This window comes from Lutjanus erythropterus, chromosome 5 (assembly GCF_056507025.1).
Source record: "Lutjanus erythropterus isolate fLutEry1 chromosome 5, fLutEry1.hap2, whole genome shotgun sequence".
NCBI classification, from domain to species: Eukaryota; Metazoa; Chordata; class Actinopteri; order Lutjaniformes; family Lutjanidae; genus Lutjanus; species Lutjanus erythropterus.
In genome coordinates, this window is record NC_139321.1 from 28,087,787 (window position 1) to 28,106,627 (window position 18,841).

The window sequence follows — 18,841 nt, forward strand, 5'->3', positions numbered from 1 at the left end:
ACCCGGAGACCTCAACGACCGCGCACAGCTATCCCGGTAGTGACCGGCTGCTCGGGGCTTCACCAATTATAGACGAGTTTGGTTCACAGGCTCCACATCGGATGTCTGGAGCTGTGGGGGTTTGGGAGAACTTGTTATACATGCTATTATAAACGTGTCGAGCCGTGCAGGGATGTATGTGCCGTTCATGCACATGCACTATGACAACTGCGATAGCACAGATGAGATGAAGGCACGTTGTTTATTTCGAAGGCCTGAATTTTTATTTTTTTGAAGAAATGTCGTCTTCAAAGTGGGCATACATGGTCATCTATCTGCGAGTCATATTGGAGATTATCGACCCTATTTAGGCCGCCATGGTTTACGACGAGCGACGAGGATGTCCCGTCTAAGTTCGTGGTTCACCTGGTCAATATTGAATGTCGAGGCTGGGAAGGCGGCGGGGGGTGAACGCTGAGTACAAATCAAACGCATTATTCTTCCATCTTGGTGTAAGTAATGAATTATTCCACAATAAATGAATGGGGATGGATGGCAGCCGATCACAGGGAAAAAAAAAAACAGTGAAGGGTGATGTTCTTGTTTGCCAGGTTAATGGATGGCCGGGTGCTCCGTCCAGCTGATGTTAAATATGTGTGCTGAAATTGAAATGCATCACTTCATGTATAGTTACTGTGTCAGCCTGCTGCATCCACAACCGACACGCATGGACACCACACTCAAGTATGTCATCTCGATACACAACTTGGCTGTCCATACATGTGACACGAGCCTACATAATGCCGTGGGATAACAGCGAGACATCACCGCAACTGCTGTGGCTCACGCAAGACACCGACAACTAGAAAATACAGATATCCAGGTCAAAGTTTGGCAGAGTTTTACTCGCCCTTAATAGCGTTGTGCAATGCCCCCTTTAATGCCCCCTGCTCGCCCGTAACGCCTTTGTTATTAGTAATCGCATGGTATTGCACCGTCTTACCTTGCGCTCCGAGCTGTCTACAGCCACAAAGCCTGCACACAGCGCAACAAGCTATTGTTGTCTCCACACAGGCGTCCGTGCGGGGCCACCGATGTGATTTTCAAGTAGATTGAATACAGTATGCAATTTTGGCTTGTCCTCGCGATCTTCCCTTATTGCCAGTTTTCGGTCTGCAGCAGCTGGAGATGAAAATCGCGCACCCTGGGTCCTAGCGCCGGGTAAAGCCCTACAGGTGAATAACAAACAGACTGGCGCTTGGTGGGTTTCAGTCTTTAATTGCAGGGGACTTCGCTGGAGTCACATAAATATCATATCCAAAGAAGACTGTCTCACATTTAGGTATTCACTTAAAAATATGTAAAGTCGAATTACTTGATGTTTTCATGATCTGCTGCTGTCACACTGAAAACGATCATTTGTAAACTGTTCAAATGCCAGAATATCAAAGGCACTGATTTAGTCATGTTGTGAAGGGCTCATTGTATCGGTGAAATATGATCTCAAAAAAAAAAAAAAAAAAAAAAAAAAAAAAGCAAGTCTCCTTTCATTACAATCTAAGGCACACTGGGGTTTGTGCAAATGTAAAATGCCTTTACTTTATATGGCAACATGTACTTAAAGTAGATTTAGGATATCCTCATATTATGATATGGTATAAGTGTTTTTCCTGGACTTTTCCTGGTTTTAAAGACTGCATTACAGTAAAGAGATGTAATTTTCTAAACTTCCCAGACTATTTTACCTGTTCTATTATTTGTCTTTACCCACCTTAGTCATTACATCCACGTTCCTGATCATTATTTATTAAAAATCTCATGCTGTTAATATTTTGTGAAAGGGCTAATTGTCATACCTGCAGTGCTGTTGGAATATTGAGAAATATCAATATCAAGGTATTTGAGCAAAAATGTCATGATATTTGATTTTGTTTGTATCATCCAACGCTAATACAACAAACTTATTTTATCCCTTTAGCCGTTTCCACCCTTTGGAGTACACGTGTTGTTAGTCATGACCTACATGACCAATAATTATCGATACTGGCCGATATAAAACTTCACAATCAGGATAAGTTTTCCAGTTACATTGGCTAGTTTAAAATGACCAACACAGACCTTCATCAGGGTCACCTGTGTCGGTCCTGGTGAGCTTGATGAAGGCCTATGTTGGTCATAAGATTGTCAAAAGTAGAGTCAGACAGATATATCGGTTTGCTGATATAATTGGTCCAGTATTGACCTAGCACAGCTATATTGGTCTGTGTCAGCATTTATGTTGTCTGTTATATTCATTGCAGAACATAATGCAGATTCTTTTTATTATTTTGTATTTGTTTTATAGGCAGTGTTTTATGTGTATTTTTTCCCCCAATTTGTGTTTCAAGTTGTTCCGTCTGTGTTTTTCATTTATAGTTATTTATAATCATTTAAAATACCAGAGAAAGATTGCTGTTTCAGTGCCCTGATGTCATTTTGGATTTTATATACATTAATAAAGTATATTGGCCGATATATCAGGACTTTTACTCCCTAATATTGGTAGTATCCCTAGTATCTGTATCAGCACCAAAAATCCAGTATCAGTCAGGCTCCAGAAGTATTGAAGTATCTATATATTTATCAATACCACATGTTACTGCCAGTTTTTGGTCTGCAGCAGGTGGAGATGAAGAATCATGCACCCTGGATCCTAGTTTTGTGTAAAGCCCTACAGGTGAATAACAAACAGACTGGTGCTCAGTGGGTTTCAATCTTTAATTGCAGGGGACTTCGCTGGAGTCACATAAATAGTCATTCTAGAGAAGACTGTCTCACTTGTCCACAAAGATTTAGATATTCTGCTTCAGCAGACATTGTTTAACAATGAAAATTATCATCTGTAAACTGTTTAAATGCCCCAATATCAAAAGCACTGATTTTGCCATCCTGTGAAAGGCTCATCGCATAGGTGAAATATGATCTCAGGAAACAAAACAAAAATGCAAGTCTCCTTCAGCAATGCAAGACACACTGTATGATTACTACAAAATTAAAATGCCTTTATCTTGGCAATATATGTTTAAAATTAGGAATGAAAGGTATCAGGTAGAGCTGCAATGATTGATTGATTAATCAATCAGATGTAAACTGTTAAATTAATTGCCAAATATTTTGATAAGCATGAATTAATTAATGCTGGGGCAGGGCCTTTCTGTGTGGAGTTTGCATGTTCTCCTCGTGTCTGTGTGGGTTCTCTCCGGGTTCTCCGGCTTCCTCCCACAGTCTAAAGACATGCAGGCTAGGTTAACTGGTGACTCTAAATTGCCTGTAGGTGTGAATGTGAGTGTGAGTGGTTGTTTGTCTCCATGTGTCAGCCCTGCAATGAACTGGTGACCCCGCCTCTCGCCCAATGTCAGCTGGGATAGACTCCAGCCCACCGTGACCCTTCGGGAATAAGCGGTTATATAAAATGAATGAATGAATCAATTAATTAATGATTAATAAATTAATCATTTTGGGTAATTAAAAAAAATCTTCTCAGATGTGAATATTATTTTAAAAATATAACACTGTGCCAAAATGACCATTTCTGCAAATATGACAGCCTGATTAGATGACACTTAAACTGTCTGTGGGGTGGATGTTTTTGAAGTATTTGAAATGGATAGCAAAGGTGCTATTTGTCGTGATCTCTCAGTGTTGGTCATGCAAGGAGGAACCAGATGATGTTCCTTCAACACTACAGGACTACACCCATCCGAAGAGCCATCATCCCAATCATTACAACAAACTTGTGAGGAATAAAGAGAGACAGGCACCAGTGAAGCACCAGTGTGTTTTATGTCTGTATCTGCCAGTGGGCCATCACAGTAACAGTAGGCGCAGTAATATGTTAATTCCACTACAGGAGATACTTGATGTTCTCTGCAATTAGGTGAAGAGAATCTGTGTATATATCAGCAATTGGGCAAAATGAGTTGGAAAATGTCAGCATACTGGATACCAGCAAAAATCCCATATTGTGCATCCCTATTTAAATTGACAAAAGTGTTGTGATCAGCGTAGGTCCTTTGCAAAAACCCAGTGTGCCTTGGACTGTTTTTGAAGGAAACTTGCTTTTTTTCCATTCAGAACCTTATTCACCCGTGAATTGAGCTCCCACAAGATGAAATAAGCACAATACACCTGAAGTGTCCGTTACTACAAAGATCCAGCAGCATTATCTAGTCCACTGACTTCACGCACTTATTTTGCCATTTAGACTTCCATAAAATCCTGTACAGCTGAGTTTATCATGGCACATGGCAAACTCTGATTTAATTACCAACAGGTCCATCAAAAAGTGGCAAAGCATTTAAAATTAAAGTGTCCGATATTGGCAAGTTCATCCACTAGTTTATTAAAGCCAAACTTAGGCAAGAGTTACATCAAGTATTAAATATTTGATTACTGCAACTGGATTACTGAACAGACCAGCTGGCCACAGATTCAGGGGCCCAAGAAACTGGGGGGCCAGCATGGCTGGAGTATCTGTGTCAAGTGGCGATTAGCAACATTTCCTGTTTAACAGTCAAAGAGCAATTTAGATATGTCTCAATGATTTTTTTTCTGATGATACTGCGTTGTGTTTACTCAAGATGCACCAATTCCAATTTTCTTGGCCGATTCAGATTTTTTAAATGTTACTCTCCAGGTTACAGCCAGGCCTTATTATTATATCATTATATTCAGATTATGTACTAGAGGGAGCACGATTTCGCAAGATCTCATGAAATCTCGCAGGATCTCATGGGGTGCAAATTTCATGTGATCTCATGTGTAAGAAGGCGTAAACAAACTGGCGACAGACACAGTCCAAGAGTTTGCTGTAGTAAAGCTTTGTATTGAGAAAAACAGAAGGAAAAGTTAAACAAGTCTGGACGAGAAAATGTTTGAGGAGATGCATCAACACAGGTTGTTTATTCTTCAGTCAGAACAGGAGGTGAAATTTTAGCCGTCAGTCTGTGAACAGCAGTCTGCTGCTGGCTAACATTAGTCTGAAGAGCTAGAAAGTTTTCCGCTGTTTGGCAACTTTGTCAGCGGCTCAACTGCTGTGTCGCCTTGTAGGTGGTCTGTCTTCTCTTTAACCTGTTCTTGGAATCTATTGCAAACACTGACTTCATGCAAGCACGTGTCTGAGTGTGTGTCTGTGATCAATGCTGTTCTGTGTGTGACGCTACGCTCAGTTTATCTGCAGCATGCATGAAGTGACTATCGTGCAGAGCATGTGTGTGAATATGACCGACAAAGAATTGGATATGTGACACTGACCGCTGGTCAGCGGTCAGCAGTCAGGGCCAGTCACACCGAAAACTGACCATTCTGGTCTCTGGCAGGTCGATCGGTGCATCCCTAGTGTCTACCCATATCAAATCCAATCTCATATTTTGCCACATTACACACAGAGTCCAGACATAGGCTACAGTAACTGAACAAATAGTTTACATACACCATGACAGCTGAGTAACTCTGCTTTACGAAAACATGTTTAGACGTTTCTGCCAAGGGGATAATAGTATCACAATCAGTCTATGTTTATAACCACCCAACATAATTAAGTTTCAGTTTCTGCCATCACCTGTAGCTATGACATCCAATACAAGCAGAGTGTTTGTAATAGCAGAAATTTTAGCTTCTAAATGCCAGCAAACCTGTGGCTTGTTATTTCACTAATGAATCATAGATTGTTAAGGTGTTTGGAGGGAACTCATGTATGGTAAATACATCAGAAACAGCTCGTCCTTGTTCTCTTGGCAACTTGACACAGACAAGACAAAGGAGATGTTCCAAAAATACAAATATAGAAGTTGGGCAAAACACTGAAGCGTAAACAAATAACCAACAGTGACATAGATGCACACAAGGCTGGTAGATTCAAGTTTTCTGGTCTCTCTTTGTTTAACTAGCAAAATGTATTTGAACTACTTTAAAAAGGCCAATATAAAAAATCAATTCTAGTTAAAGTGTACACTATATTTAGATATATTATATTTATCATTGCTTTACCTTACTATTAGATAGCCTTTTCTGATGGGAAAACACTGTTGTATGAGCCAAATATTGCTCTCTCGCATTCAACCAGACTCCTTTTGCAAAAACAGCAATTATACCTCACTGAGCACGAGAGTTGCTGTTCTACCACTGCCTCAGTGTGTTAGTTTGTTTGCAGTTTCATATGACTTTGATGAATCAGAACAAACCTTTTAAAACACCATAGTCACACAATGAAAAATACCTGTGTTCTGTGAGGTAAAAATAGTGATTTCACCAATTGAGTCTGGTTGGCTTGGACATTGCAATTTTGGCCAGTAGTTTCCCATCTGAAAAGGCTGTATGATGGTGTGGTGAAGTGGTAAAATATTCTAAATACAGCACACACTTAAAAGTAGAATATGAAAAGTTGTTTTAAACACAACTCAAAGTTGGCTCCTCCTCCCAGGCTCATCAAACAGAAGAAAGAGAGATATAGAGAGTTATTCAAGAGAGGGAGTGCTCTTAGTGAGACCAAAGCAGTCAACCAGAAAAAATCAATGTTATTTTCTGGCTGTTTCGCAGTGGTTACAATTTTAAACACAAATAAACACGCCCACACCTCTGAATAATGCCAAATTTTGTATGAATATAGTTAAAGTGATCCCCAGTCTATATTTTTAGGAAAATGTGCATAGTATGCCTTAAAGCTGATATTGATTTTTTTTTTTTTTTTTTTTTTTTGAAAAGGTCTTTTTTTTAAGGTGGCCAAAATATTTTTTGCTGCTGACCCTGTCCAGAGCAGTACAGCAGTACATTGCTTGGCTTCCTACACTCCTGCAACTTCCACAAACTAGGGACGTGTTGACCAGCATCTACTGTAGGTGATACAACTGTCTCATACAACCCCATTTCAAATAATCCAAACTACCCCTTAACCAGTGGAATGTGAGAATACACCAAGAGGGAAGCAGGCAATGTTGTGAGGTTAGGTAGGCCAAGTTAATGATGCAGTATGCACGGTCTCACTAGCCCTTTAAAGCTCATCTGCACAGTTAAGGTTGAGTCAAGCTCCCTGTGACTCAAGAGACAATACTGGAGCAGTACCCGAGATGTTCCTTAAATGTTTGACAAAGCAACACTGTCAGAGGCACCGCAGCAAACTAAAGGCCTCTGCAGACAACAGCAACAGATACAGGACATTATTTAGGACAGTTTCCCCTGCCATGAATGGACATTGCTTTAACTGAAGTGGTGTCAAAACCATCACCCATTCAGGAAACTGCACAGCTGGATTCTGCAGGTACAAGCTGGTCATTTACTGAAACAATACCTACTCTGGATAATATACAGACATCACTCTGATTTCTTATTGGAAATACTGAGCTTTCTACTGAAGAAACAGACCGTTTGGAAACTGTTGACAGTGAGGTTTCTGGATTATCCTGAGTAACTGGGACACTGCGGTTTTTCAAATGTAATTCACAAACTTTTTAAGCAGCACAAATGAAACAGAATTCACCCTGATTCTATTGGGATGGTGTCGGAGGTTTCAGAGGTGGATGCTTGAAAACACTGAAAACGGAAATTACAGATACCACTAGGATCAACTGATAAAATGTTTTATTTTTTGGAATCCAAGTAAATGGACTCCTTATTCCAAATGTGCCACGTCTGAAACAAAAAGGCAGGGGATTGTTCTTAAGTTGTTTCTAAGGAATAAGAGACAGATGGGACCTTTAAGAGTAGGATGGTGACTCAGGAGGTGGACACTCCTGATAGAGTTAGCATGTGCTGTCTGTGTTGTCAGAGATCCTGTACAGAGGCTCTGCAGGGTCAGCAGTGTTATTGGAATCACAAGTGTGTGCAAGAAGAGAACCATCAATGGCCGCAGACATGTCACAGCAAATGGTTTTCTCTGTTGAACTGAGAACACACTGCATAGTTTAAAATCCCACTGTAGAATACTGAATATTTTAAATGATTTCAATACTCATGTTTTGCAGTATTGATACTCTGGTACTCTGATACTCTGAGATGAGGCTTTAGATAGGGCTAAACACAAACAAACTTTGACTTTGAATAGTGGGAACAAAAATGTGTGTTGCTGTGGCTGGGTCGCTCTGTTCCTGGGCCTGTCTAGTTCATAGCACCAGTTAGCATCATAGCTAGGTAAATGCTAGTGTATAGCCAATCAGAGGCAGAGTGGGCCAGGTCTTCCTGCAAAGGCACAGGCATACTGGATAGGCATGTCCAGCGAATTAGTTTAGTCTCTCCTGGGGTTTAAGACCTAAACTACAGCCAGACAGTCACCAGGGGGCGTCTTTGGCTTGACTTTTGTGCTGCTGCCATGTCGTCCATCTTTATATCAAGGAATATCAGTCACTGGTCTGCCATTTATTATATTAAATTAGGAATATTTGTGGTTTTGAATGTTTGTACAAAAGAAGCAATCTGAAGATGTCACTTTTGGCTCTGGGGAATTTTGATGAGCACAAATGAAAAACAATAAAGTTCTTCTATATACTAAAAGTGTGCTGACGTTTTGACCTCTTCAGCCCACTCAAAACTCCACAAGGAATCTTTAACATCCTGGTTGGTTTCACACTATTTCACAGCTGATGAAGGTAACACACCAACAAACTTCGGCAACAGGAGTAGCGGTCTCCCCATCATCTAGACGAGTTATCAGGCTGCAAAGGTTGAATTAAACATTTTTCCACCACCAAAATCACCAAAATGTCTGTTTGTTGAGTATATGATACTTCAGAATTGATATTCCAGTGGTCGATAGAAGTTGTTCAAAATTTCGACAGGATCATGACCATTTCAGAGACACCGGTGGTGTCTATGGCTGCAAGCTATTAAATGTGTTGACTGGACAGAGGACATGATCAAAACTGCTCATGTTTGCAGCGGTTCATTGACACACTGTTGTGGTCCACCATACTTCTGTTGTCAAAATGCACATGCAGCTTTCTCATTGTTTACAAACTGTGGGTCTATAGAGATTAAGAAAGACAGCTTTTACTCTAATAACATTCTAAGAAATAACTGAAAAAGGGGACCTCCGCAACAGATTTGCAGCCAAACATAAAATATCACTGCATGTCACACCAAGTGGACACAAAAAAACAAAAATAAAATCATAACAGAACTATCTGGAAACCACTTCAACTGATGTAAAGGCTATTGTTTTGGAAACAAAACTACATGTTGTTTAAAAGAAGGGCTGCAACTAACATTTATTTTCATTATTGATTAATCTGTTGATTATTTTTTCAATTACACTTTTAGTTGTTTGGTCCACAAAATGTCAGACAATGGTGAAACATGTTGATCACTGTTTCCCAAAGTCCAAAGTGATGTCTTCAAATGTCTTGTTTTGTCCACAACCCAAAGATATTCAGTTTGCAGTAATAAAGGACTACAGAAACAAGAAAATATTTGAGAAGCTGAAATAAGAGAATTTCAATATATTTTATTATAAGAAATGGCTCAAAATTATTAATCGATTGTAAAAAATAATTGATGATGCACACCAGTACACACAGCAGCAACCAGTGTGGCTGAAAGTGAAAGTTTCATTGCTGCCCGTTTCACAGTCGAGGAGTTAGTTCCAAAGAAATGGAGTGACTTCAGTAATGTAGAAGTAGTTTGGTTACAAAAGTTCAGATGTACAATAAACCACAGTAACCCGTAAGAAGCCCACCCCAACTTTTGGACATTTTATGGACCAAATGATTAGTTGATCCAGTGATGAGACAGATGTCAGATCGCTGATGAAAATAATAGTTGAATTCAGCTCTATATAGATTTTTAATTTTTGCTTGGTTCATTTTTTGTTTAAATTTTTTATTTTAAAAATCCAAATACGATATTGTGCACCAGTTGATAATTATCATTGCCTTCTTGTATCACTTACATATTGCATGTCAGTCGAATTCAGAGCTTGTGGAATAGATCTAGCATGTCTTGAATTTTGATCCTGCCCATATATGAATCTGCCTTGTCTATTAATTCTGGCCCGCTGTGTTGGAGCCAGGATCAGTGAGAATACAAGCTCTGGCTGCCTCTCAAGGTGTGCTATTGTACCCCACATGATAAACAGATGCAGCTGTCATCCCCACATTTTCCAATGCAGCCTTTCTGCCCTTCCCTCACTGGCATCTATAAGGAAGCTGAAGAGCCACAGTCAAAATGGCTAAAAATGGAAGGACGATGCTGAGGGCAGACAATTTCAAGCCAGGAAGGAGAGTAAAGTGAAAATTACACGACAGAATGGGCCTTCACTCATTTCAGACTCCACAGTAAACAGACAATTTACTGTAGAAAGACTTTGAATTTAATCTGGAAAGTTGCTTGATTTATGCTCACTTCAAGCAGGGTTTGACATAAACCATGGTCCAATTGCCTGCGGCCACCAAAACTTACTCTGTGGCCATTAAATATTCCATGGGGGTTGCCCCCCGTGGCTACCAAGTTTCAACCCTGCACTGCGAGCCAACACAACGTTACAGTTTCACAAACATCCCTATTCTTACACACTTTTTGGTTCAACATTCTACAAAAACATTGAAGCAAGCGTTGGGGCCATGAAAGCATTTACCAAGCCTACTCAAACTGCTAGTGCGATCCTTGGAGAGGAATCACTCTGAAACTCGTTTCAGTCTATTGAATATACCATCTATTGCTCCAACTCTCTACCTGGACTGCAGTACTCATTTTAATACTGGGGTGTATGTACTGGTGTGTGTGCTGCCAGTTTCCTCAAACAGCTGAGAAGTCTAGCTCGTTTATCATCAGAAACAATTCCTTGAAGAAACACTAAATCACAATTAATATGAAAGCTGACAACAGAAGTGTCACAAAGCTGTGTTAATTTGTGTTAAATGGTCTTTTCTGTATTGTTTTTACGTAAGTTTACATTTAGTAGATATTGGTGTCAGGGGTTGATATTGACATATTTCAATGATCAGATATCAGATTGATGTCACTAATTCAGATACTGATCCAATTTCAAAGTCCTACATTGCTATTAATTGAGATTTATGTGCTGTGCAGTGTGGAAAAAAAACAGCTTTCATAGCAACTCTATACTGATATGTATCAACACACAGGCCCCAAATCCATATTACAAAATTAAGCTGAAGTAAGACAATGTACTAGTCAGCTCACTCATGATTAAAACTTAAACCAGAACAAAAATGATAATTACCAACATAAACTATCATGTCCTGTAAAAAACAGATTACACATTACAAACACTAATTTAAAAACTCAATAAAAAAGAGCTCTGGTATTGGTACAGTATTGGTATCTGCAGAGATCTAAATTCAGGTATTGGAACTGTACTGGAACTGAAAAAAAGTGGATCGGTGGTTCTCTAACATTTAGGCCACCAAAACTGTACTTCCTTATTTAATTAATACATTGTAATTTCAGCACTTGTTGGCCCATGGGGGAAGTGCTTAAAATATCAGCATCTGTCCCTGCTTTAAGGCTCCTCAAACAGTAACAAACACTCATAGCCCACAACTTTAGTGAAAGTGAGATATATACATATTCACACACAGTCTGAATATCTCAAAGTAGAAGTCAGCAGGAGAATTGTGACTGTGAGGCTTAGAAATTCAGTTTTGAACTCTTAACAGATCCATTTGCATTTGATGCAGAGACCACAGCAGAAACAGTCGCAGATATAACTGATAGCATCACAGTGCAGGAGCGCTCTGAGAAACGGGTAAGATGAGTGAATGTGCACCTTTTCATGCATACATGATACAGCAGTCTGAAAGCAAAAATCTGTCTGAGGATGAGGAGATGGTGCTCAAGATGCAAATCCATGAATGAGTCAAATACATTGACTTTCCAGTTTATAGCTTTTATTCTAAGCCGACCTTAATATTGACATTGCATTAAAAGATGGAAAGTGCCTGATGCACTACTTGTGGGCCAGAAAACTTTCAGAAAAATTTTAGCTGGCCTATAGCAAAGGACCTTGCCCTGTCAACCACCTTTACAAATAGGTTTAAATGGACAGTTCATTCTAAAATCAAAAATACATACTTTTCCTGGTACCTGTAGTGCTATGTATTCATCTAGATTGTTTTGGTGTGAGCTGCTGAGGTTCATAGATACAGGATGGACTGCCCCTTTAAGAAACACTACTACAGCATGGTTCCAACCTAGGTGTCCCAAGCCCCACTAGTGGCCCTTTTCCATACACAGGCTGGCCTGGCTCGACTCGGTTTGACTCAACCCGTCAGCCCAGCACAGCAGGGGCTTGCATTTCCATTAAAACAGGGCTACCTGCTTGTTTCACAAGCTCGAGCGGCTGTAAAGCGGTGGATAAACGTTCATATACGTCTCTTGGATAAACACACTGTTTCAGTAAATTCTTCACAATTAAAGTCCCTTGTTGTTTCGTTATTTAAATGCTTTTATTATGAAGCAGCACAATCAGGAAATGTTTTCATTCGTGCTGAGGGGTGGGGGTCATCAGCAGTAACTTAACGCAACTCTGACACAGCTGAAAGTGAATATGATAATAAAATAATGCAGATACCTGAAAGAACAAATGGCAACAGAAGAGAGAAACTAAACTTCAAAACATAAAGATTCTGTTAGAAGCTAAAAGTACTGAGAGCTGAACACAAAGAGACTTTAAGAAAAGTCTCTCTCTCTCCTCTACTGCACACACATGGGCTCAGTATCACAACACTCGCTTGTTCAAAGGGGAGACAGGAGGGTCATCATGGGTTGGCTGCAGCCAGCGAGACATCACCGCAACCCGCTTGGAGGAGCTTTGGGCTGTCTTTGGTCCCACATCAGACTAGTTTCATCTTGGGCACAACTTGGCGCAGTTCAGCATGCTTAACGTGATAATGAAAATGCAATTCAGCATGGTACGGTTTGGCTCTGTGTGGCCAAAGAAAGGCCCATGGGGGGTTGCCAAAGTTTCATGGGGGGACTGCATGGATTTCTATATTTATAGCATTTTATTCATTTTTGTGAAGTAGAATAAATGGCATTGCCATTTTTAATGTTTTCATAATATTATTTAAGATGTAGTCCCTACACTTACAAAGATCTCACATGATAATGATATTATTAATTTCATTGTGGAGAACTAAACGTGAGCTATTTTCACAGAGCCTTCACTCTACAGCCTTGTCCTGCATTAGAATAATAGCCTACACAGTTAAAAGAACCAAAGAGCTAACAGAACATTGGCCAAGTGTCAGGAAGAAGAAAACACTGAATCTGTTCAAAAAAGGAGGCATATCAAGTATATATGTATGAGTGATACAAATACAATATATAATACAGACAGAAAATTTTATGAAAAGTTCCTCAGTAAAACTCGTCTCTGATGCAACATTCACAGGAAATAATCTGCTCAAAATGAATTCGAACTGCTCATTTTACACATTCCTTCTTGCAGTTATTGCATTCGCTATTTGGGTAAATTGTACAATTTATCAGTTGTTCTGTACTGTTATTGGTAAACATTGAATATAATATGAAATTTCCATAAAATGTGTTTCTTAGTCAGGGGTTGTTAGTTTACTCAATGATAGAAAGGGGGTCCCTTAAGGAAAAAGGTTGAGTACTATAGTCATGCTGTTACTCTCACACGCAACCAGTGATGTCTAATGTTTAAACCACTGGCACGTCAGAGGTGTGTCACTTGTGCAATATTAAACAAAAACAAAACACTTTACTCTTTCAAAATAAATTGCAGTGTTCACAGTCTGTGTAACTCAAATATTACTGCTTTAACTACTGAACTCAGATTAGTCAACTAGTACTGAGTCTATGTGAGCAAGGTTATGTTTAAGCATTGTATGTTACACCTTTGTGTGTGTGTGTGTGTGTGTGTGTGTGTGTGTGTGTATGTTGTCTCATTTTTTAATGCTGCTCACTACTTTTTATTGTATGTGTCAAATACTCTGTTTGCAATTGTTGCATGTTGTTTATACCAGTGGTTGTCAAATAGGGGCACATGGCATCTGCTTATATGTTTTATATATGCTATATGCTTATATACATATGCTTATATGCACATTTTTTTTTAAGCAGAACATAATGCAGACTGTTTTTATTTGTTGTTTTATATCCAGCATTTGATGTGTATTTTCACTCTGGTTGGTCTCTCACATATTTAAGTAGTTTAAACAGGCTATGTCAAATTATTTCATGGGATATGCATGAGAAAGGGATCATTGGCTGAGAAATATTGAGGACCTCTGGTTTATCCTACATATTTTATGTGCTTATTGCTGATTTTCTTATATTTACAGACTTCGCTATTTATTGTTAAGCACTCTAGTATACTGTATATGGAATTTGTTTCTGGACCATGGTAACATGTCATATACATTTATGTCTCACCCTCAGTTTTAATTTCTAATGTGTGATGCTTCACTGTCAGACAGCTTTAACTTCATGACAGCTCTGTCTTGGAGACAATACACTGAGTACAGTCATAATTACAGTAGTAACACATTACATCAAAACACACATACCTTACAGACGGTTTCTCTGTACTCAAGTATCTCACCCCCTCACTTTTTCCTCTCATACAATGTTTTTTTCCACAGACCACTGTTTTGTGCAATTATTTATAGTGAAAGAGTTCATATGCAATAATTCACTAGGTGTATTTCATATAATTCACAGTATTTTTTTTTTATAAAATGTGATGCTTTTTGTGTGTGGTGTGTATTCATTTATTTATTCTTCTAATGCTGCTCTAATTCGTAGGGTGACGTTTTCTGCAATTCATACTGTGTTTATTTATTAATTTTCCTCTTACGCTGCTCTTTAATCAATTTATACAGTGTGTTTTTATAAACTGATACAGAACAGATACAGTATCCTGTTTTATGGAAACACCTATGTTACCCCAAGTTTTAATTGTTAGAATCACAAGTTTGAAAATGTACACACACACACACACACACACACACACACACACACACACACACACACCGATGTAGGTGGATAAGACAAGGAAAGCTTTATAAACATACGAACATAAGATGCAGGCGGCAGGTTGGAAACCGATGATGAGTTCAGCTCAAAGCTGCAGATCCATACGTTACAGTATGGTCGGTCACAAAAGCAAGACGTCCCAGGAGGAGTCAACTCGGAACTAAACCGAAACGCCAGCAGCTAAGACGCAGCGTTACATTCGTATCCAAGCTAGATGACCTACTGAGGAGAGAGAAGCTGACCGATATTTTCTCTCGCTGAACAGACGCTACGAAGCAGAGAGCTCAGTTTAACATTACATGAACGTTCACTGAATGTCAGCATACCGTCGATGTTGCCATTCTTTTATCGTATCATGAAGAAAAGACTGTAATAACAACACAATTCACGTTTTTGTTTTGTTTGTTATCATCTATCTCTACCGAAAGCGAGCCCATTCACTATCATCTGGTTCCATAGTGTAGCGGTTATCACGTCTGCTTTACACGCAGAAGGTCCTGGGTTCGAGCCCCAGTGGAACCACGATCCATTTTCTGTCCAAACAATTTGCTTCCACCACTTAGTATTCATCTTTGGATAAAATAAAACTGCTAAAATTGACATAAACACCTGCACAACGTTAATGCAATTAAGCAGACCCCATTAGAAAAAACACTTTATGACTTACAGCTGTAAAATCTAACTTTGGCTGCACTGTTTGCTAAAAAGCATATTGCAATCTTTTTTCCTCTCTTTTAGAGATAATGTGATTGCACTATGATTCACAGTTAGCGGGAATGATCATTTTTGCATAATAATTGTCTATTAAAATCATAATAGTGTGACATCTGTTGGGGTCTGTGCCAAACAAAAATATTTTCTTACATCTGGAAAACAACATTTGTACATTGTGTACATTTCTACACTAGGGCATCTCTGCAGTATTATAGCACTTTATCATAATGCTGTTTTGTCACACATTTGGCTTTTATCAAAAAATTGCAGCTTCATTGATTTGGATATTGCACTTGGCTGTATTGCTATTTCAGTTATATTTTGATCAACTGTGCAGCCCTAAAATCTAACTCAGTCTAATACAATAGCTCAGCCATATGTAGTACTACTGGTAGCAGTCTGTTAAACCTACTACAAGAAGTTTTTAACTGGTTATGAAACAATTTCAGTTTATTACTGATGCCTCTATATGGCATACGTAAGTTAACAAGACCATCTGCAAGAAGATTGACTATTTCTGTACAGTTATACCTAATGGCTGCTGCCACATTCTCCCTAAAATCAGATGAAACAAGCCTGTGTTCATATTTTCCCAAGCAAAGTTGCAGCGAACAGTATGTTTGCTGGGTATAAGTAAGGAGATTTTTGTTTAGTTAAAATCATTTTTGCTTTTATATATTTGTGGTTATTATGGTGGAAATACCTACACTTTTGTCTGCTGATGGCTCCAAAATCAACAGGATATTAAAGTCCCTTGTAATTGCTTTAACAAAAATAATAATGTTCAGTTGTGCCTAACACTGTCAGACAAGGTGTTCATTTATCTATAATATTTATCACTGAGGTTGTAGTTTGCAGTGGTGTTGAACAGGACTGCACTATATTGATAAGTTTTTCTAATGTAACTCAACTTACAAACATAAAGGGGGCAGAGTATTAGAAACAGACTTTAATATAATGCAGTCTCATACAAGCTCCTCCCTGACAGGTAAGTTAAGAAAACATAAGATAAACCCATATGGTAGCTACACATGTTAGAGTGAAAATAATTATGTGGTATAGTGCAAAAATCCAACTTTCTCAAACCTGCTGGTTTGCCCAAATCTATCATTCATGTCAATGAAATATTTAGGTTTATTGACTGTGAGATTCTGCAAACATACCTCTAGCATTCAGACTACTATGTTGGTATCTCTGTTGTGTTCATACTACCAAACTCTAATCAAATGCACTATGGCCAAGACCTACAGTACCCACAATCTTTCATAAAAATAAGTTTTCAGATAAAGGCGACCTACTAGCCAAAGACCTTGGCAGAAGAAACTACCAACGTTTAAGATGAGACGGTATCCAGAGCATTACACCAAAACAAATTCACACTGATACAATTTGTTGACATAAAACTAAACAAAATTATGTCCAAAATAATATGGGAAAAAAGACACAAAGCAGGAAAAAAAGAAAAAAAAGAGCCAAATCAGATACTGATATTAGGTCTATTCCATTTTGCTGATACAAAATTATTTCACGAGTCTTTGGATATAGGGCTACACAGATAAGTAATCTAAATACTGAAAACACAACTCACTGGACATTTGTAGAGGCTGAATGTGCCACTGGAATATTAGGCGTAAATAATAATACAATATTCCTCAATTTTCTAAATAGGTAAAAACATAAATAAACTATGCTCCAAATCTACAACAAATATATACATCCCACAATTCATTTGTCTCCTGCTCTCCTGTTAACTGCTGCATTTTTGATTACATTCTGATCTTAAAGATGCCTGTCTTTAATTTAAAGACCAGCCTAAGTCACACACTACAAATGAAATGTCCAAATGATATGAGCTCATGCCCCTTAATTATTTTTTTAGTATGGTACGCAATAAATATCAGCTTATTATTTGTTAGTCTGATAAAGAAATTCTTGAGCAAAATGCCAAAGTATAACTGTGAAGTTTTTTAACTTTAAAAGAAAAGTCAGGACTGTTTTACTGTTAAAATAGTGCTGTCAGTTTGATTACGTTCGGTCAAAGCTGTAGACTATTCAATCATCCATCCATGTCTTTATATCAAATAAAGGTGACTGCATACATATATAGCTATATATGTATCAAAGGAAGAGACACACTAGACTAAATGGGAGATTTTTTAAAATATTCATTCTGAAAAATCCCATACAAAATATTAATATCCATAATATAAAACTATGTTTTAAATGTATCAATGAAGTAATTAGTCTAATTAACCATGGAAACAGGTGTGTGTCATTATACAGGCGCACCAGCCACCACTCTTAAATACTTTACTGCAGGGTCACTACATATGCCAGCTACATAAATATAACCAAACACCAATTTCATCACAACATCAAATCCATGCCAATATGGAAAACGACTTTCAGATGATATTAATAACCTCATTTACACCTGTCTGGTCTCCCAACGGCTCACGTTAACTAGCTAAATTTTGGGTTAAGAACATTAGCTAATAAGCAATTTAAAGATGAGTTAGTTAGCTTTCCAATACCCCAAATACTCACCAAATCTTCTGCTGTAAAAAAAACATTGATCTTCGAGGGCATGTCGGGCGCGCCTCTTCAGTTAGTTTACTTTTAAGAGATGAATGATCAGTTATAGCATTTCAAATTTTTGGTTTGGAGTGCTGGGAGGCGGTCCAGACAACTAAGGTAACTAACGTTAGTTAGCTAACTTAAAAGCGGACAACAGCGCCATCTATTTTTACTATCAATTTGTGACGACCACTATGACCCCGTCTGTTTTTCAGCTAAGGCCGCTTTCATATAATTATTATTCACAGCTGAGTAGCAAATTATTAATGAGAAACAAATAGCGGATCTTGTCAACTGTAAAGAGGTTAGGAAAGGTCCGTTTGCTAGTGTTTGAACATGGCCTTTTCCCGGGGTCGTGTCTAGAAGGGAACCTTTAATTTCCAAAACTCCCGCGAGATTTGTAGGCGATGTTTCTTCATCGTGCACGCTGTACAAACTAATTGTGCTCTACAATGTAATAACCCTGTAGTTATAATTTGGCTAGGTTTAGGGGCAAAACTATCTTGGTTAACAGTAGGGAAATCGCACGATTTGGCTTCAAATGATTCATCTCGCGAGACCTTTAGCGGGTCTTGGTTCC

General features: G+C 38.6%; 1 protein-coding gene and 1 non-coding gene across 2 annotated transcripts in view; one reads left to right on the plus strand and one right to left on the minus strand.

The window, feature by feature from the left end:
• bcorl1 (BCL6 corepressor-like 1) overlaps positions 1–1,900 on the minus strand; it is a 33,323-nt gene extending 31,423 nt beyond the window's left edge. The window contains exon 1 of the mRNA XM_084719521.1: positions 983–1,900. The gene's annotated coding sequence lies outside the window, so the exon portion shown is untranslated. The remainder of the gene's footprint in view (positions 1–982) is intronic.
• A 13,519-nt stretch (positions 1,901–15,419) lies between these two features.
• trnav-uac (transfer RNA valine (anticodon UAC)) lies at positions 15,420–15,492 on the plus strand. Its single transcript has one exon. It is a non-coding gene; the product is annotated as a tRNA-Val (tRNA).
• Positions 15,493–18,841: the final 3,349 nt, after the last annotated feature.